This window comes from Phyllobates terribilis, unplaced genomic scaffold (assembly GCF_046119375.1).
Source record: "Phyllobates terribilis strain yellow unplaced genomic scaffold, ASM4611937v1 Scaffold_3__8_contigs__length_932513732, whole genome shotgun sequence".
Taxonomy (NCBI): domain Eukaryota; kingdom Metazoa; phylum Chordata; class Amphibia; order Anura; family Dendrobatidae; genus Phyllobates; species Phyllobates terribilis.
The window spans coordinates 144248031-144269736 of NW_027362763.1; positions in this window are offsets into that span (position 1 = coordinate 144248031).

A 21706-nucleotide genomic window follows, 5' to 3' on the forward strand; every position below is an offset into this window, starting at 1 on the left:
GTACCTTCCTTTTGCCTGCAGTGTCTGAACTTGCACCTAACTCCAACTCGTTGTCTCTGTACTTCTGTTTGTGAGTTTTGTATCCACTTGCTACTTCATTGTAAGTACCTTGTGTTTATCTGGTTCTCTGGTTCTGCTGGTCCCCTTTCCCTTCCTCCGTATCTACCTCCTGTGTTCTAACCATCTTCCTGTATTTTCCAGTCTGTTCCATGTGAACAGAGCCCTATCCTGTCTGCCTTCACTTTCTGCTCCATTCTGCTTGTTTACCACTCCAGCGGTTCCGCTCTGCTCCGCTTGGTTACCGCACCGGCGGTTCTATTCTGCTCTGCTTGTTCACAGCTCTGGCGGTTTCGCTCTGCTCCGCTTATTTACCGCGCCGGCGGTTTTGCTCCGCTCGGCTTGTTCACCGCGCCTGCGGTTTTGCTCCGCTCTGCTAGTTCACCGCACCTGCGGTTTTTCTCTGCTATGCTTGTTCACCGCGCTTGCGGTTTTGCTCCGCTCTGCTTGTTCTCCGCACCTGCGGTTTTGCTCTGCTCTGCTTGTCTACCGGATCTGCGGGTTTTGCTCTGCTCAGCTTGTTTACCGCATCTGCGGGTTTTGCTCTGCTCAGCTTGTCTACCGCATCTGCGGGTTTTGCTCTGCTCAGCTTGTCTACTGCATCTGCGGGTTTTGCTCTGCTCAGCTTTTCTACCGCATCTGCTGGTTTTTCTCTGCTCAGCTTGTCTACTGCATCTGCGGGTTTTGCTCTGCTCAGCTTGTCTACCGAATCTGCGGGTTTTGCTCTGCTCAGCTTGTCTACCGCATCTGCGGGTTTTGCTCTGCTCAGCTTGTCTACCGCATCTGCGGATTTTGCTCTGCTCAGCTTGTCTACCGCATCTGCGGGTTTTTACTCTGCTTGTCTACCACACCTGCGGCTCCGTTCCTGTGTCCCAGTCTGTACAGGTCCCTATCATGCCTGCGTTTCTACCTGCCAGTACCCGCCTCTCTGCATGTCAGTCGTACCTGCCTGTGCCCACCTGTCTGCATGCCAGCCGTGCCTGCAAGTGCCCACCTGTCTGCATACCAGCTGTGCCTGTCAATATTCACCTGTCTGCATACCAGCCGTGTTTGTCACTACCCACCTGTCTACATGCCAGTTTAACCTGCCTGTTCCTTGGAGGTGTGGGTCAACAGCTGCGACCGGGGTCTGACCTGGAGTAGCACCTGGTCCCTCTGCTCGGTTCCTCCTTGGTACACGGAGTCGACTGAGCCGCTGTGCGACCTTGGTCGGATCGGGTTGATACTTAGTTGCGCCCCTCCAGGCACTCCTCGGTTCATGGTACAGTGGGATCACTAATCATGCTCACGGCTGTCAGTCCGGGCGCGAGCATAACACGCTCTCTGCTCACAATCAAAGAGAATGTATTGCACGCGGAGCACGATGAGATGGAGCAAGGAACTATGCAGGGTGATTACACACAGCCAAGCCTCATCTCATCCCAATGTGGATTGGGTGACAATGAAGAAGAGGAGGAGGAGGAAGGACAGGAGCTAGTTTCATGCACTATAGACGGTACTACCTGCACAGCTGTCATACCGTCTGTTCAGCATGGATGGCCAGAGGACAGAAAGGAGGAGGAGGAGGAGGAGAGCATGGTCAGTCATCCTCTTGGTGAGGACAGGGAAGTCTTGCCTGTTAGTAGTCTGGCACACATGGCTGAGTTTATGTTATGCTGCCTTTCCCATGACTCACGCGTTCTTAAAATTTTTGGTGACAGTCATTACTGGTTGGTGACACTTCTAGACCCACGCTACAAGGAGAACTTTATATCTCTTATTCCTGAGGCGGACAGGTGTACAAGAATGGGAAAGTACCAGAAGGCCCTTGTTGCGGAACTATTAAAAAATTCCCTTCTGAAAACGCTTGCGGCAGAGGGCACACTTCGTTGGACAACCAAGGAGTACAGGCGAGAGAGACACAACTTCAATCCAGCAGAGGCAGGGGAACACTGTCAAAGTTCTGGGAGAGTTTTCTCAGACCCTCCCATCGCACAGGCCCTGAGGCGCGGGGTACTCTCACAAGGAGTGCAAAGTTTGGGAAGATGCTGAGGGAGTACCTTGCCGACCGTACCAACATCCTCCGTGATTCCTGTGTGCCTTATAATTATTGGGTATCCAAGCAGGATACATGGAATGAACTGGCTCTCTATGCCTTGGAGGTCCTGGCCTGCCCTACTGCCAGTGTTTAATCAGAGCGGGTTTTTAGTGCCGCTGGTGGAATTATAACTGATAAGCGCATCCGCCTGTCAAATGAAAATGCTGACAGGCTAACTCTTATAAAAATGAACAAGGGCTGGATTGAGCCAGACTTCTCAACACCACCGAATGATAGCAGCGTAACATAAACTCAAATCCAGAGTCTTTTCTTGGGAGGTGTATTCCCATGCACCTTTTCACACCGACTCATGGGTATACGCTTCCTGATTTTGTCTATTTGCTCTTGTCCTCCTCCTTTTCCTCATCCTCCGCGACCATATCACCAGCATGACCGTGGTACGTGATGCAACACCCATATAAATTTTTTAAAGGGTGTTTATGATGCCCGTAAAAAATTTTTTTAATACATTATGTTCATGTATACCCCCTAGGGGTAAATGTTTGTCAGCCCATACCCTTAGTGCATGGGCATTACAAGTATAGGAGGCCCGCTCATTTCTAATGGGAACATTTTTTAATGAGGCCCTCCTGCATGTCTCTTCCAAGTGTCATTGAAGTGCCTCCAAATTTTTGGCAGCCCTTGCATTCAATGCATAGGCCAACACTATGGGAGTCTCTCTCCTTTCTAATGGGAATTTGTCGTTACTGTGGCCCTGCTCCGCATGTCTTTAAATTCTTAGTGGGTTTTTCCTAAAATTGGTCAGCCTTTGCACTCACTGCATACCCTATAACTGTATAGCAGACCCTCTCCTTTCTAATGGGAACATGTCGTACCTTGTTACTGTGGCCCTGCTCTATGTGTCTTTAAATTCTTAGTGAGGTTTTTCCTAAAATTGGTCAGCCTTTGGACTCACTGCATACCCTATAACTGTATAGCAGACCCTCTCCTTTCTAATGGGAACATGTCGTACCTTGTTACTGTGGCCCTACTCTGTGTGTCTTTAAATTCTTAGTGGGGTTTTTCCTAAAATTGGTCTGCCATTGGACTCATTGCTTACCTTATAACTGTATAGCAGACTCTCTCCCTTCTAATAGGAACATGTCGCACTTTGTTACTGTGGCCCTGCTTCGCATGTCTTTAAATTCTTAGTGGGGTTTTTCCTAAAATTGGTCAGCCATTGGACTCACTGCATACCCTATAACTGTATAGCAGACCCTCTCCTTTCTAATGGGAACATGTCGTACCTTGTTACTGTGGCCCTGCTCTATGTGTCTTCAAATTATTAGTGGGGTTTTTCCTAAAATTGGTCAGCCGTTGGACTCACTGCATACCCTATACCTGTATAGCAGACTCTCTCCTTTCTAATGGGAACATGTCGTACCTTGTTACTGTGGCCCTGCTCTATGTGTCTTTAAATTCTTAGTGGGGTGTTTCCCAAATTTTGGCAGCCCTTGCAGTCACAGCATGGGCATTACCACCATAGGAGGCCCCCTTCTTTATAATGGGAACATTTTTTTTTACTGAGACCCTCCTCTATGTCTTTTCAAAGGGGTATTGGGTTGCGTCCAAATTTTTGGCAGCCCTTGCAGTCACTGGATATGCAATAACAGTATGGGAGACCCACTTCTTAATAATGGGAACTACAAAGCATAGCCGGCTGATGGCGAGGGCCGACTGCTGGCCTTTTAAGAATAGTAAGGGCCATCTGATGTCCCTATAAAAATAGACTTTATGACTTTCAGAGTGCCTCCATCATAAATAAAACAGGATGTGTCTGATGATGTGTCACACACCACATTGCCATATAAGGTTGTAAAATGTTAAAATTACATTTCCTGGTAAATGCATTTGTCTTAAAAAATAACGTAAAAAAAACAAAACAATACGATCTTTCTTTAGTATAAAAACAGCGTCACCAATTTAACCTCAATGTAATCACATTGTTCAGCTCATGCAGCTCCTCCTCAATCTCCGAAATTACCACATCAGTCACAAGCTGACAGCACTGCAGCACTGCTTGGCCAAGCGACAACAGGCTGTGCTGAAGATAACATGCTTAATGCTTAATTGACAAACCGCCCAGCGCTGCAGAGTTGTTGAAAGCTGTAACAAAGCAGCCTGATCTGTGGCTCTCACCGCTGAACATACAGCCAGGCATGGTCGTGTGTGACAATGGGCGGAACCTGGAGATGGAGAAATGACAGCAGGGTAGATAAGGTTTCCCTCTATGCCAGTCCTTTCACCGAGCTAAAGAATATGGCTGTGGTGAAATACAACTCCCACTGAGAAGCTGTTTCAGATTGAAAAACATTGTGCCCACCAGAGGATTTGATTCTGAGGGCTAACCTTTCTCACCCGCTCAAGAGCCCCATAGCAGCTGCAAAGTTAGCGCTATCATGAACTCTCCTGAGGTAGAAGCCTAGGCACACCAGAGGATTCTCTGGTGGGACCGTCCAACCCTGACGAGAAGCAGTCCTGGCTAAGAAAAGTGTGTGGGAAGGTTCCCAGACACTCTATGGCTGATTTTTTACTGAGGAGGAAACACACGCAAACACGGGGAGAACAAAGTCCTTGCAGATGTTGTTCTTGCTGGGATTTGAACCCAGGAACCCAGCGCTGCAAGGCTTCAGTGCTAACCACTGATCCAATGTGCTGCCGTTCACTCTCTAATATCTAACAGGCTGGAGAAACTTGCATCTACTGCCACTCTATCTTCAGCTACTTTGTAAGAAAATGTATTTGGGCAGCCAAAGGAAATTGGGGATGAGTTCGCTACTGGTACTGGGGGCAGTGCTAATACCATGGCGTCGTACCATAGTTTGTTGGAAATATTCCAGGCTGGTAGGAGGCAAGAAAATTCCCACAGAAAAGTACCAGCAGTAATGTTCAGGCCACATTTCAAGTGCAAGCAGATTTAGAGGACTTCCTGGGAGAAATGACATGCAGGGGAGATATGGTTTCCCTCTATGCCAGTCCTTTCACCGAGCTACATACAACTCTCAGCAAAAAAAGTTGTGGACTGGCTCCGTACCATCCGTGGCCACATTCACCTGTCCACGTGTTTGTGGTTAGGTGGTCCTTCCTAGTAAGTGCACTGGGGAGGGCACGGGTAATGTTGTGGGACCCATGATTGTGGAAGGCAGAGGCGAAACCGGGAAATATAGTGAAAGAAAAGAATTTGAATCAGACTTAGGAATGCCACTAAGAAGTATATGGTATAACAATGTTGTCGCATTCTACTAGTCGGATTATATAGGGGCCATCGTTAATATATTGCAAAAGGAAGGAGTGCAAAGCACCAAAACAACGAAAATAGCCCAATAATTAGAAAAATAGAAAAAACTTTATTCAATGTCAGACAACAGAGAGTTTGGGGAGACAATAAATACATATACAATAAATACATATACAAACACATATAACAACAAAAATCGATACACAATAGTGTAAAAAGATATTAAAAAACAAGCAAAACATGACACGGAGTGTGACTATAACATGGAGAGTGTCCGCTGTTTGAAACTAAAGTAAAGTGGACAAGATGTTGCGCTATATAAATCAGGTGTGCATATGAACAATGTTTGATCAAAAGCAAAGCAGCATGATCACCATGGACAAATAGTCAAATGTCCTCTCCCTACAATACAGTTATATGAAAAAGTTTGGGCACCCCTATTAATCTTAAGCTTAATGTTTTATAAAAATTGGTGTTTTTGCAACAGCTATTTCAGTTTGATATATGTAATAACTGTTGGACACAGTAATGTTTCTGCCTTGAAATGAGGTTTATTGTACTAACACAAAATGTGCAATCTGCATTCAAACAAAATTTGACAGGTGCATAAGTATGGGCACCTCACCAGGAAAGTGACATTAATATTTAGTAGATCCTCCTTTTGCAAAAATAACAGCCTCTAGTCGCTTCCTGTAGCTTTTAATGATTTCCTTGATCCTGGATGAGGGTATTTTTGACCATTCCTCTTTACAAAACAATTCCAGTTCAGTTAAGTTTGATGGTCGCCGAGCATGGACAGCCCTCTTCAAATGATCCCACAGATGTTCAATGATATTCAGGTCTGGGGACTGAGATGGCCATTCCAGAACATTGTAATTGTTCCTCTACATGAATGCCTGAGTAGATTTGGGGCAGTGTTTTGGATCATTGTCTTGCTGAAAGATCCATCCCCTGCGTAACTTCAACTTTGTCACTGATTCTTGAACAATATTGTCAAGAATCTGCTGATACTGAGTGGAATCCATGCGTCCCTCAACTTTAACAAGATTCCCGGTGCCGGCATTGGCCACACAGCCTCAAATCATGATGGAACCTCCACCAAATTTTACTGTGGGTAGCAAGTGTTTTTCATGGAATGCTGTGTTTTTTTGCCGCCATGCATAACGCCTTTTTGTATGACCAAACAACTCAATCTTGGTATCATCAGTCCACAGGACCTTCTTCCAAAAAGAAATTGGCTTCTCCAAATGTGCTTTTGCATACCTCAGCCGACTCTGTTTGTGGCGAGCTTGCAGAAACGGCTTCTTTCGCATCACTCTCCCATACAGCTTCTCCTTGTGCAAAGTGCGTTGTATAGTTCACCGATGCACAGTGACACCATCTGCAGCAAGTTGATGCTGCAGCTCTCTGGAGGTGGTCTAAGGATTGTCCTTGACTGATCTCACCATTCTTCTTCTCTGCCTTTCTGATGTTTTTCTTGGCCTACCACTTCTGGCCTTAACAAGAACTGTCCCTGTGTTCTTCCATTTCCTTACTATGTTCCTCACAGTGGAAACTGACAGGTTAAATCTCTGAGACAGCTTTTTGTATCCTTCCCCTGAACAACTATGTTGAATAATCTTTGTTTTCAGATCAGTTGACAGTTGTTTTGAGGAGCCCATGATGCCAGTCTTCAGAGGAGATTCAAACAGGAGAACAACTTGCAAGTGGCCACTTTAAGTAGCTTTTCTCATGATTGCATACACCTGGCTATGAAGTTCAAAGCTCAATGAGGTTACAAAACCAATAAAAGTGCTTTAGTAAGTCAGTAAAAAGTAGGTAGGAGTATTTAAAACAAGAAAATGATAAGGGTGCCCATACTTATGCACCTGTCAAATTTTGTTTGAATGCAGATTGCACATTTTGTGTTAGTACAATAAACCTCATTTCAAGGCAGAAACATTACTGTGTCCAACAGTTATTACATATATCAAACTGAAATAGCTGTTGCAAAAACACCAATTTTTATAAAACATTAAGCTTAAGATTAATAGGGGTGCCCAAACTTTTTCATATAACTGTATATCCATAAGAATGTAAGTTAAAGGTCATTATTACCTCTGTAAGGGGGAGAGAAGAGAACAGAACACACATCGTGTGTGTATCCCCGACGCGCGTTTTGGCGCTGCGTGCCTTCCTCAAGGGGACTGCTCAGGTATCACAACTGGTCATTTAAATAGTATATTATGTGAATCACGGGGGGCGGATACTAACAGTCACGTGACCAGGTCACCATGCGAACCAAAACGCTACCCAGAATACCTCATAGTTCCTGTCACGTGACCGGTCACCATATAAACCACATCGCTACCCAGAGATGCCTCGCGACGGACCGGAAGTGACGCAGAGAGCGTCGCCGTTACCCAGACTCCGGACTCCGACGGCATTGCGGCAGATAGCCCATGGATGCCGAGGGGAATGCAGCGTGTGAGGACAGCGACGCCCCCGCGTACATGGTCCAGGTACATACACTACCAAAAGTGCGCAACGTCACCCATCAAAGGAAAAGGTAAGACCATTCACATGAAAACCGGGACCAGAACAATACATATAGATACATACTGTCGGTGATTATACACATCAATACACTTATAATGCAAGATATCAAGATGATGGAGAGCAAGGGGGATATGTAATACAAACAATGCATGTATATATATCAAGGACGGATGTGCACTACAACAATGCATGTACATAGATCAAGGACGACATTGTCACATATATCCCCTAGACTACATGTGTATCCATCAACATTGTCCATCACGCACATACACACACACCATGGTTCAAACAAGAAATGTCCAAATATATATCTTCCTGAACCCAATAAGTGTATATACATGTATGTATGTTATGCAAAAAAGTGCACATACTTAGAATCATATGATAGAACACTTTTAGACATGATAAGAAAATACATTTATGCAAAACGGAAGGAAGCAATATGTGTTTCATGGGATGGATGGTTTCTTGTTGATTATAAAGCTAAGGAAAAAGCCTGGCTCAATCAAGTTGAGCAGGAGTTTAGGGTTGATGGTGATACTGTGCAGCAGGATGGTGATCAGAAATGGAATGAGGAATATTCTGTGATACAAGAAATGATTATTAAACGCACACGCCTCTGGTGGAATAGGGCATTCTTAGAAACATACCTCACCAAAAAAATTATACCTAGAGGCTTACGTGTGCGGATTGTTCCATCCTTCCCTGTAGATGACAACACCTTTATTTCTAGATGGGAAACTACCTGCAATGAATGTTCAACCGCATTGATGAGACAGCTGATTGAACTCAATACAGCTAAAAAAGCTTGCTTAGATGCATCTATTGACACTTCTCAATCTACCTTTCGGTTAGTTTGTCCTCCGGATAAGTTACCTACCTTTGATTCAAAATTAGAAAAAATGTTGGACGGCATTGTGAAAAAAATACAAGAGTCTCAGGTCAACAAACTCAATCGTGATACATGTGATTATCAGTCCAAAACTGTATATCGGTGGCGCCAAGCACCTATTCATCAATCCCGTATGTCCCGTTCATCGTCAATTACATCTGGATCCTCTCTCAGTGAGGCTGGCGACGGTGGCACGTTATCTATTACAACTAGGTCGGGTACTTATACCAGAAAACAACGTGATTTTGGTTTTCATCCATATAAATGTCAGGATTTTCGGTCTCCCGGAAAAAAGAAAAGGGATAACAAGGTAATAAATCTTAGTAACCACCCCCTTACAGATGCTGATCTCTCCCTCCTCGGCAGGGGTCTTTCTTTCTCTCCTTCGGGCCTTGATGAGTTTACACTCATCAAAGATCTACATATCTTTGCGAGGTCTCTTATTTTTAAAAGACATTTCCATGATGATAATATATTGAAATTATTTCCCTCAGAAGAGGAGCAACTAGCACTAAGGACTTTGGAGGAATTAGCAGCAGAGCATAACACTCACGACTGTGGTAAGATACCTTCATCTATTGTTAAGCGGTCCAAGCGTTTTCCCCCTCTTTCCAGTAATACAAATGTGGAGATGTTTGTCCAAATTATGTCTAATGAAGTCAGCAAAATATCCAGACTTATTGTATGTGACAATCTAAGTGCGGAGGAGCGCCAAAGGCTTAAAATTTTGAAGAACTTACCTGGGGTTGTTATTAAGCCAGCGGACAAGGGGGGAATTTGGTGGTTTGGCCACAGTCAATGTATGAATTTGAAACTTTTCGCCAGCTACGGGATAAAACGTGTTATAAAAAATTGACATTTAATCCCCTTTCTGCATTTGTCAAACAACTGCAGACTATTTTGACTATGGCAACTGACAATGGGATTATCACACGAGATCTGGCATTCGCATTGACTGTATCCGAACCAACAATCCCCACCCTGTACCTCCTCCCTAAATTACATAAGAATATGGACAAACCCCCTGGACGGCCCATTATAGCGGGAAGTGGTAACTACTTGGAACCTATTAACAAATGGATTGACTCCAAATTAAGTCCTTTGGTGGAAAATCTTCCTTCCTTCTTAAGAGATACAGGGGACCTGCTGAGGAGGGTAGATGGTCTATACTTTGAACCCGATTCTATTATAGTGACGACTGATATTGAATCATTATATACCCGCATCAGACATGAGGATGGCCTGAGGGCGATTAAATATTTTTTGGCGGGATCCAATTTGTCTTTGGACATCCAAAATTTGATTTTGGAACTACTTGAATTTACGTTAACCCATAATTTTTTTGTGTTTAAGGGGTCCTTCTACCTACAGCTCCAGGGGACAGCTATGGGGGCGGCCTTTTCCCCCTCCTATGCTAATCTCTTTCTGGGGCTGTGGGAGAGGGACCTCTCCCTGCCTGATCAGGGGTCGTTGATGGGTCGTGTCCTTTCTTGGACGCGTTACATCGACGACATTTTCCTGATCTGGCAGGGACCACATAATGTTCTTGACTAATTTATGCAAGGTTTGAACATTAACCCCTTGAATATAAGGGTGACCTATGTATGTGATCCAGACAAAATCGATTTTCTTGATGTATGTCTCACTAGGGATATACACAGTGCCGCTCCAAACCAACATTTTAAGGAAGCCGACAGCTACCAATACTGTTCTACATGCTTCCTCGGCCCATCCACAGCATGTGGTACAGTCTGTTCCGGTGGGGCAGTTTCTGCGTCTTCGCAGAATCTGCTCCACGGACCATGATTTTGAAGTACAATCACTACACCTAAAAGAGCGGTTTTATCAACGCGGATATAGCCATAGAATGGTTAAAAGGGCCTATAATCGTGCTAAGCACTCTCAGCGCCATGATTTACTGTATAAAACACACGAGAAGCAACAAAGTGATATGGTGCGGTTCATTACCACCTTTCACACCCGTATACCTGCAGTCAGACATGCTTTGGCTAAAGCATGGCCTATCCTGCGAGCCGATCCAATACTTGCAAAATATATCTCAGTTAAGCCCACCATTGTATTTCGCCGTGCAAGAAATCTCAGGGACCATTTGGTTCGGAGCCATTATGTGGATGGAGGAACACACACATTTCTCGATCAAGTTCCCACTCGGGTTGGCTGTGTTCCCTGTGGTAGATGTGTTGCCTGTCCGAATGTGGTCAGAAGCAATACATTTACTGATTCCACGGGCACACAGTCCTTTGAGATAAAAAAACACATTACATGTACATCACGGAATGTGATCTATCACGCCACATGCCCCTGTGGCCTTATCTATGTGGGGATGACTACACGGTGCTTAAAGACACGGGTGCGCGAACATGCCCTTGGAATTATAGCCGCAGCAGAGCAAAATGATGTCACATTGTTAAAAACTCTTCCGAGACACTTTAAATTACATCATCACTGTGACGCTAAATTGCTGAAAGTAAAGGGAATAGATATAGTAACTGCAGGTATACGTGGTGGTCCAGTCTCTCATAGACTGGCCCAAACTGAGACAAGGTGGATCTGGACCTTAAAAACGTTATATCTGGATGGGTTGAATGAGGGCAATAGCTTTGCACCTTTTCTGTAAGGTTTTACCTGCTGCCATATGTATTGTGCAGTCATTTATACAACATACACAGTTGCGTATTATTTTTAAGGTGGATTTTTATGTGTTGATTTTTAATGGTATATATATCTTTCAGCAGGCAATCATCGTTTCTGCTCAGGTCGAGCATATGGTCTTAAAGATACTTTGTGTGCGACGTCACCCTTGCTGAGGGGAAATCAACAAGAAACCATCCATCCCATGAAACACATATTGCTTCCTTCCGTTTTGCATAAATGTATTTTCTTATCATGTTTAAAAATGTTCTATTATATGCTTCTAAGTATGTGCACTTTTTTGCATAACATACATACATGTATATACACGCATTGGGTTCAGGAAGATATATATTTGGACATTTCTTGTTTGAACCATGGTGTGTGTGTATGTGCGTGATGGACAATGTTGATGGATACACATGTAGTCTAGGGGATATATGTGACAATGTCGTCCTTGATCTATGTACATGCATTGTTGTAGCGCACATCCGTCCTTGATATATATACATGCATTGTTTGTATTACATATCTCCCTTGTTCTCCATCATCTTGATATCTTGCATTATAAGTGTATTGATGTGTATAATCACCGACAGTATGTATCTATATGTATTGTTCTGGTCCCGGTTTTCATGTGAATGGTCTTACCTTTTCCTTTGATGTGTGACGTTGCGCACTTTTGGTAGTGTATGTACCTGGACCATGTACGCGGGGGCGTCGCTGTCCTCACACGCTGCATTACCCTCGGCATCCATGGGCTATCTGCCGCGATGCCGTCGGAGTCCGGTGTCTGGGTAACGGCGATGCTCTCTGCGTCACTTCCGGTCCGTCGCGAGGCATCTCTGGGTAGCGATGTGGTTTATATGGTGACCGGTCACGTGACAGGAACTATAAGGTATTCTGGGTAGCGTTTTGGTTCGCATGGTGACCTGGTCACGTGACTGGTAGTATCCGCCTCCCGTGATTCACATAATATACTATTTAAATGACCAGTTGTGATACCTGAGCAGTCCCCTTGAGGAAGGCACGCAGCGCCGAAACGCGCGTCGGGGATACACACACGATGTGTGTTCTGTTCTCTTCTCTCCCCCTTACAGAGGTAATAATGACCTTTAACTTACATTCTTATGGATATATTGTAGGGAGAGGACATTTGACTATTTGTCCATGGTGATCATGCTGCTTTGCTTTTGATCAAACATTGTTCATATGCACACCTGATTTATATAGCGCGACATCTTGTCCACTTTACTTTAGTTTCAAACAACGGACACTCTCCATGTTATAGTCACACTCCGTGTCATGTTTTGCTTGTTTTTTAATATCTTTTTACACTATTGTGTATCGATTTTTGTTGTTATATGTGTTTGTATATGTATTTATTGTATATGTATTTATTGTCTCCCCAAACTCTCTGTTGTCTGACATTGAATAAAGTTTTTTCTATTTTTCTAATTATTGGGCTATTTTCGTTGTTTTGGTGCTTTGCACTCCTTCCTTTCGGGAAATATAGTGGCGGCTAGGGACCGAGTATAAGATTATGAAAAGCTTCCGCTTCCACGAGCCTAAAAGGCAACATTTCAAGTGCAAGCAGCTGTCAAAAATTTGGCAGCATAGTATTGCAGCCTGTGGGTGGGTGGGTGGCTGCATACTTGCGCTTGCATTCCAAGGAATGGGGTAGGGACAACTGAACGCTGCACTGGGACAAGGACGTGGATGGTGATTGTTGCAAGTCTGCAACGACAGGTGCATGGCGGGAGGCATCTAGCATGCGCTAAGGATCACTTATGATGGGCACACTTTTAGGCAGTGACCTGGAAGTTAGAGATGCTTCCAGAGGTCTTCCCCATGCTGTTCTCATGTTTTTTCAGCACTGTATGCATGTGTCTGATGATGTGTCACACACCACATGGCCAGATAAGGTTGTAAAATGTTATAATGACATTTCTTGGTGAATGCATTTGTCTTGGTTGAAAGCAATGCAAAAGTGCAAAAACGCATCAAAAATCCTACGTGTGAACATAGTCCAAGGTGTGGTGGAGTATTTTTGTTTTTGGTTATTTATTTTGCCTTATATACAAGTCATTACCCTGGAAAGGACGTTCCTTAACATATTTCCCAGGAAAATCCATTTTGGCTTCGTTTTTGTATGTTTTATTGTAAGACCGTAAAAGTGGCGTAATACTCTGACCATGTTGTTGACAGCAGTGATCTGGGAGTCAGAGATGCTTCCAGGGGTCTTCCCCATGCTGTTCCCATGTCATTTTAGCACTGTTCCCATAGATTTGGGCAATTTTTAGGCCCTCTGCAGACCGCCGGGGGGAGCCGCCTGAAAAATGCTCGAGTTTCCCATAGACTTACATTGGGCTCGTTGCTCCGGTCGAGCACCCGAGTATTCCAATTTGTTCGACCCGAGCAACGAGTACCCGAGCATTTTAGTGCTCGTTCATCACTACAAATGACCACTGATATCAGTGTCCATCTTCAGGCCTGTGTTTTCCAAGAATGGATCTGATTTTGTGTGCTGCATTAGAAAAAGTAGCAATATATCTAGTCAGAGTTTCTGCCTCAGGTTTTATATCAGGGGATAGTAGTTCTACCCTGTTCCTAGATTTACAGATCACCTTAGTTCTTCTGAGGTACCTCTCCAAATTAATAAGACGCTGTCTATATATCGACTCCATATGTCAATTTTTTTCTGTATATGACTCATTTTCATCTGTAAAAACGACTTTCTCCTCCCACCAGCCCAGAAGTAAATTAGCTTTACTGGGTGCACAAGGACTACCCATAACTGTGCCCCTGAGCTGGTGGTAGTACTTTCGGTTAAATGTAAAAAAGTTTTTAGTTAGACAGAATTCAAGTGCTCTAAGTAGGAAGTAGTTGCAGGACTGATACTGACACCCTCTTGTTGATAGATAGTATTTTATGACATGTAGACCTTTATCATGAGGTATGGATGAATATAACGCTTCAACATCAATACTTGCCAAAATACAATCCGCATCAGCACGGGTATTTTTCAGTCCGCACAATAGGTCTGTAGTGTCCCTTGTGTATGATTGTAGGGCCTGCTCGATCAGTCTGAGTGCTTGATTGATATAAAGCCCTACATTTTGACATGTACTACTTATTCCTGAAACAATCGGAAGACCCCTTAAAGGTTTTGTACCTTTATGGATTTTTAGGAGACTATAGAAGGTTGATAGTCTTGGATTTATGGGCATGAGAAAGTCGTATTTGATTAATTAATCAAGAGATCGAAGGTCCTCAGTCACCATATTGACAAATACATCTATTGTGGAAAGATCACTCAGAGTTAGTGGCATTTTCTTGCTCTTTTTTTTTAATTTACCAGTTGAACCTGCTTCAGATTCTGCTAAACTGTTTAATAATCTTACGTCTTTAAGCATGTCTAAATGTAGACATTGGACCTTGGGGGTCACGAATTTTAGGTCTACACTTGGGTACTGCCCTTGTCAGGCCAGGAGCTCTTGCATGGGGCACGATAGAGGATTTGGATCCTCACATTTACCTTTTCCCCTGCCTCCAGCAATTTTCTTTGGGCAACTACTCAGGATACCGGTGAGATCTTCCCGGTTTATTACTTACACCGTTGTCGTCTAGGGCATCTTTTTGTTAACACTGTATTTTGTTAAAAAAATATATTTATCTGTGCGCATTAGTATTCATTGTTTAATACCTACTTGAGTGTTTTCTGAGCATGGCTCTTTTATACTGTATGTGTTTATTAAAGGTTAAGTTTTATCGGTACTCTCAAGGATTTCAATACATGTCTAAATGTATCCTTAAATCATCAAATAAACCTCTGTTCTGTCTCGCAAAATGTTTTTTCCACTTTAGTTTATGAGCAAATAAGTGCAAATCTTTAACACACTCGAATAAATCAAAATCAGATGTGGGGATAAAAGACAGGTCTTTCTTTAGGACCGTTATTTCTATTTCACAAAGTACTCGAGAGGACAGATTAATGATCGGAAGGTCTGTATTCAGTTGTGGATCTTTTGAGGACCCAAAAAGGTTTCTCAGCGGGTAGTTTGTGTCTAAAAAATGAACTCCAGAATTACTTTGATATTTATCTCTACCTCTTTGTTGTTCTCGTCCTCTCCCTCGACCTCTCCCTCGTTGATTCTTATTTTTGGTTTTGTTATTTCTGACCTCAGTATCAGTAGATGAATGGTCAGTTTCCAAGTCAGGTACTAAATTTTTGTTCAGGAATAAATAGGCCCTATTCTCTTAAAAAATCCAGAAAGTCCCTTATAAACTGTTTACGCTTTCGTTCCTTGATGTTGTATTGGAAATGTTCTAGTATGTTTTTTAGTTTTGTTTCCACATTCATAAGTCTGTCTCTGAGGAACAAAAAATTTGTGGACTCTATCTGTTCTTTGAGTTTCTCATTAAGGTCTGATAATGTATGTTTTTCTTCTTCCAAAAGTATTGACATCAGTTGTAATAAATGTGGGGCTCAGCATTTTTGTACCAAATATTGATCAGAAAAAACTTCTTTGGCGTCAGCCAACCATTGTTCTGTGTTTATGCCTGTAGATTAGTGATGAGCGAGCACTAAAATGCTCAGGTACTCATTGCTCGGGTTGAGCACATTGGAATACTCGGGTGCTCGACCCGAGCAACGAGCCCAAAGTAAGTCTATGGGAAACTCGAGCATTTTTCAGTCGTCTCCCCCCGGCGGTCTGCAGAGGGCCTAAAAATTGCCCAAATCTATGGGAACAGTGGTCAAATGACATGGGAACAGCATAGGGAAGACCCCTGTAAGCATCTCAGACTCCCAGGTCACTGCTGTCAACAGCGTGGTCAGAGTATTACGCCACTTTTATGGATTCACAATAAAACATACAAAAACAAAACCAAAATGGATTTTCCTGGGAAATATATTAAGACATGGGAACAGCATGGGGAAGACCTCTGGAAGCATTTCTGACTGCCAGGTCACTGCCTAAAAGTGTGCCCATCATAAGTGATCCTTGGCGCATGCGAAGATGCCTCCCGCCATGCACCTGTCGTTGCAGACTTGCAACAATCACTGTCCATGTCCTTGTCCCAGTGCAGCGTTCAGTTGTCCTTGGAATGCAAGCGCAAATATGCAGCCACCCACCCACAGGCTGCAATACTATACTGCCAAATTTTTGACAGCTGCTTGCACTTGAAATGTGGCCTTTAAGGCTCATGGAGGCAGAAGCTTTTCATAACCTCATGCCGGTGGCGGCCGGGTGTCCATACTCGGTCCCCAGCTGCCCCTATATTTCCCAGTATCGCCTCTGCCTTCCACAAGCACGGGTCCCACAACATTACCCGTGCCCTCCCCAGTGCACTTACTGGGAAGGACTGCCTAACCACAAACACGTGGACAGGTGAATGTGGCCAGGGACGGTACGGAGCCAGTCCACAGCTTTTTTTGCTGAGAGTTGTATTTAGCTTGGTGAAAGGACTGGCATAGAGGGAAACCATATCTACCCTGGGTGTCATTTCTCCCAGGAAGTCCTCTAATGCAGCTTGTTGCAGAAGCAATGGCAGCCTGTCCAAAATCAACTAGCACTTGTCTGTGGTGCTTTGACACACAAACATCTTTCTTTGCGCATTTAATTTCATGAATACAGAGTTGGACAATGGCCTGATCTGCATTGCGGTTTAAGAAATAACATGCATAAGCATGTCCGATCCACATTAAAAAAGCAGCCATAGAGTGTCAGGGAACCTTCCCCCACACTTTTCTTAGCCAGGGCTGCTTCTCGGCAGGGTTGGACCGGCACACCAGAGAACAGGAGACTCCTCCGGTGGGCCCTGGCTTCTCCTTCAGGAGAGTTCATAGTACCGAGGTGAGGCTATGATGATGATAGAGGCCACCATCTGCTTAGTTTTCTGTTACTTGGAATGTAAGCGCAAGTATGCAGCCAGCCACCCACCCACAGGGGAATGTGGCCAGGGATGGTACGGAGCAAGTCCACAGCTTTTTTTGCTGAGAGTTGTATTTAGCTCGGTGAAAGTACTGGCATAGAGGGAAACCGTATCTACTCCGGCTGTCATTTCTCCGTCACCAGGTTCTGCCCATTGTCACACACGACCATGCCTGGCTGTATGTCCAGCGGTGAGAGCCACAGATCACCCTGCTGTGTTACAGCTTTCAACAACTCTGCTGCGCTGTGCGATTTGTCAATTAAGCATTAAGCATGTTATCTTCAGCACAGCCTGTTGCCGCTTGGCCAAGGCAGTGCTGCAGTGCTGTCAGCTTGTGACTGATGAGGTCATATCGGAGATGGTGGAGGAGGTACAGGAGCTGAACAATGTGATTACATTGAGGTTAAATTGGTGATGCTGTTTTTTATACTAAAGAAAGATCCTTTTGTTTTTTTTACGTTATTTTTTAAGACAAATACATTCACCGGGAAATGTCATTTTAACATTTTACAACCTTAGCTGGCAATGTGGTGTGTGACACATCATCAGACACATCCTGTTTTATTTATGATGGAGGGACTATGAAAGTCATAAAGCCTATTTTTATAGGGACATCAAACGACCCTTACTATTATTAAAAGGCCAGCAGTCGGCCCTTGCTATTGTTAGAGAGCCATCAGCCGGCTATGCTTTGTTGTTCCCATTATTAACAAGTGGGTCTCATATACTATTATTGCCTATCCAGTAACTGCAAGAGCTGCCAAAAGTTTGGACGCAACCCAATACCCCTTTGAATAGACATAGAGGAGGGCCTCAGTAAAAAAGATTTTCCCATTATAAAGGAGCAGGTCTCCTATAGTGGTAATGCCCATGCTGTACTGCCGCAAAGGCTGCCAAAATTTGGGAAATACCCCACTAAGAATTTAAAGACACATAGAGCAGGGCCACAGTAATGACAAATTCCATTTAGAAAGGAGAGAGTCTGCTATACAGTTATAGGGCATGCAGTGAGTCCAACGGCTGACAAATTTTAGGAAAAACCCCACTAAGAATTTAAAGACACATAGAGCAGGGCCACAGTAACAAGCACAACATGTTCCCATTAGAAAGGAGAGGGTCTGCTATACAGATATAGGGTATGCAGTGAGTCCAACGGCTGACCAATTTTAGGAAAAACCCCACTAAGAACTTAAAGACGCATAGAGTAGGGCCACAGTAACAAGGTACGACATGTTCCCATTAGAAAGGAGAGAGTCTGCTATACAGTTATAGGGTATGCAGTGAGTCCAACGGCTGACCAATTTTAGGAAAAACCCCACTAAGAATTTAAAGACACATAGAGCAGGGCCACAGTAACGACAAATTCCATTTAGAAAGGAGAGAGTCTGCTATACAGTTATAGGGTATGCAGTGAGTCCAACGGCAGACCAATTTTAGGAAAAACCCCACTAAGAATTTAAAGACACATAGAGCAGGGCCACAGTAACAAGTTACGACATGTTCCCATTAGAAAGGAGAGAGTCTGCTATACAGTTATAGGGTATGCAATGAGTCCAACTGCTGACCAATTTTAGGAAAAACCCCACTAAGAATTTAAAGACACACAGAGCAGGGCCACAGTAACAAGTACGACATGTTTTCATTAGAAAGGAGAGTGTCTGCTATACAGTTATAGGGCATGCAGTGAGTCCAACGGCTGACCAATTTTAGGAAAAACCCCACTAAGAATTTAAGGACACATAGAGCAGGGCCACAGTAACGACAAATTCCCATTAGAAAGGAGAGAGTCTCCCATAGTGTTGGCCTATGCAGTGAATGCAAGGGCTGCCAAAAATTTGGAGGCACTTCAATGCCCCTTGGAAGAGTCGTGGAGGAGGGCCTCATAAAAAAATGTTCCCATTAGAAAGGAGTGGCGTCCTATTCTTGTAATGCCCATGCACTAAGTGTATGGGCTGACAAATATTTATACCTGGGGGATATACATGAACATACTGTATAAAAAAAAAAAATTTACGGGCATCATAAACACCCTTTAAAAAAATTATGTGGATGTTGCATCACGGACCATGGTCACCCTGGTGATATGGTGCTGGAGGATGAGGAGAAGGAGGAGGACAAGAGCAAATAGCCAAAATCAGGAAGCGTATATCCTTGTGTGGGTGTGAAAAGGTGCATGGGAATACACCTCCCAAGAAAAGACACTGGATTTGAGTTTATTTACGCTGCTATCATTCGGTGGTGTTGAGAAGTCTGGCCCAATCCAGACCTTGTTCATTTTTATAAGAGTCAGCCTGTCAGCATTTTCAGTTGACAGGCGGATGCACTTATCAGTTATAATTCCACCAGCGGCACTAAAAATCCGCTCTAATAAAACGCTGGCGACAGGGCAAGCTAGGACCTCCAAGGCATAGAGAGCCAGTTCATTCCACATATCCAGCTTGGATACCCAATAATTATAAGGCACAGAGGAATCACGGAAGACGTTGGTACGGTTGGCAAGGTACTCCCTCAGCATCTTCCCAAACTTTGCACTCCTTGTGAGAGTAACCCGCGCCTCAGGGCCTGTGCGATGGGAGGGTCTGAGAAAACTCTCCCAGAACTTTGACAGTGTTCCCCTGCCTCTGCTTGATTGAAGTTGTGTCTCTCTCGCCTGTACTCCTTGGTTGTCCAACGAAGTGTGCCCTCTGCCGCCAGCGTTTTCAGATGGGAATTTTTTAATAGTTCCGCAGCAAGGGCCTTCTGGTACTGCCCCATTTTTGTACACCTGTCCGCCTCTGGAATAAGAGATATAAAGTTATCCTTGTAACGTGGGTCTAGAAGTGTCACCAACCAGCAATGACTGTCACCCAAAATTTTGAGAACGCGAGGGTCATGGGAAAGGCAGCATAACATAAACTCAGCCATGCGTGCCAGACTACTAACAGGCAAGACTTCCGTGACTGACCATGCTCTCCTCCTCCGCCTCCTCCTGTCTGTCCTCTGGCCATCCACGCTGAACAGACGGTATGACAGCTGTGCAGGTAGTACCGTCTATAGTGCATGAAACTAGCTCCTGTCCTTCCTTCTCCTGTTCCTCTTGGTCACCCAATCCACGTTGGGATGAGATGAGGCTTGGCTGTGTTTAATCACCCTGTATGGTTCCTTGCTCCATCTCATCGTGCTCCGCCTGCAATGCATCCTCTTTGTTTGTGAGCAGAGAGCGTTTCAGAAGACAGAGAAGCGGGATGATGACGCTAATTATTATGGCGTCATCGCCGCTCACCATGTTGGTGGAGTCCTCAAAGTTTTGGAGGATGGTACATATGTCTGGCATCCATGTCCACTCCTGAAGTCTTATCTGTGGAGTCGGAAGTGAATACCGACGGCCTTGTTGATGCTGGTACTGAACAACTGCCCTATTCTGCTCACAAATCCTTCCCCACATCTGCAGTGTAGAGTTCCAACGCGTGGGGACATCACACACCAGTCTGTGAGCCGGATGCTGCAAACGCTGATGAAACACGGCAAGGGCGGCGGAAGCTGTAGCTGACTTTCTAAAATGGGCACACAGGCGGCTTACTTTAACAAGCAGATCCAGCAGCTCTGGGTAGGATTTGAGAAACCGCTGAACCACGTGGTTAAGCACATGGGCCAGGCATGGTACGTGTGTGAGCTCGCCTCGCCTCAGAGCCGACACCAGGTTCCGGCCATTGTCACACATGACCATGCCTGGCTGTAGGTTCGGCGGTGTGAGCCACAGATCTGCCTGCTCTTTCAGAGCTGTCCACAACTCTTCAGCATTGTGCGGTTTTTCACCTAAGCAAATTAGCTTCAGCACAGCCAGTTGTCGCTTGGCCGAGGCAGTGCTGCAGTACTTCCAGCTTGAGACTGATGTGGTCAGTTCGGAGATGGAGGCTGAAGAGGAGGAAGAGGCTGAGGAGGATGAGGTGCAGCAGCTGTAGACCATGGGGGCAACCCTGATTGACCTAGGGCCCGCAATCCTTGGCGTCGGGAGGACGTGTTCTGTTCCAAGGTCCGACTGGGTCTCGGCCTCCACTATGTTAACCCAGTGTGCCGTCAGCGAAATTTACCGTCCCTGCCCACGAGCACTTGTCCACTTGTCCGTGGTTAGGTGGACTTTCCTGCTAACTGCGTTGTTGAGGGCACGGCTAATGTCTTGGGACACGTGCTTGTGTAATGCGGGGACGGCACACCGCGAGAAAACATGGCGGCTGGGGACCGAGTACCGAGGGATGACCGCTGCCATAAGGTTGCGGAATGCTTCCGTCTCCACGAGACTAAAATGCAACATTTCGAGCGCAAGCAGTCGTGA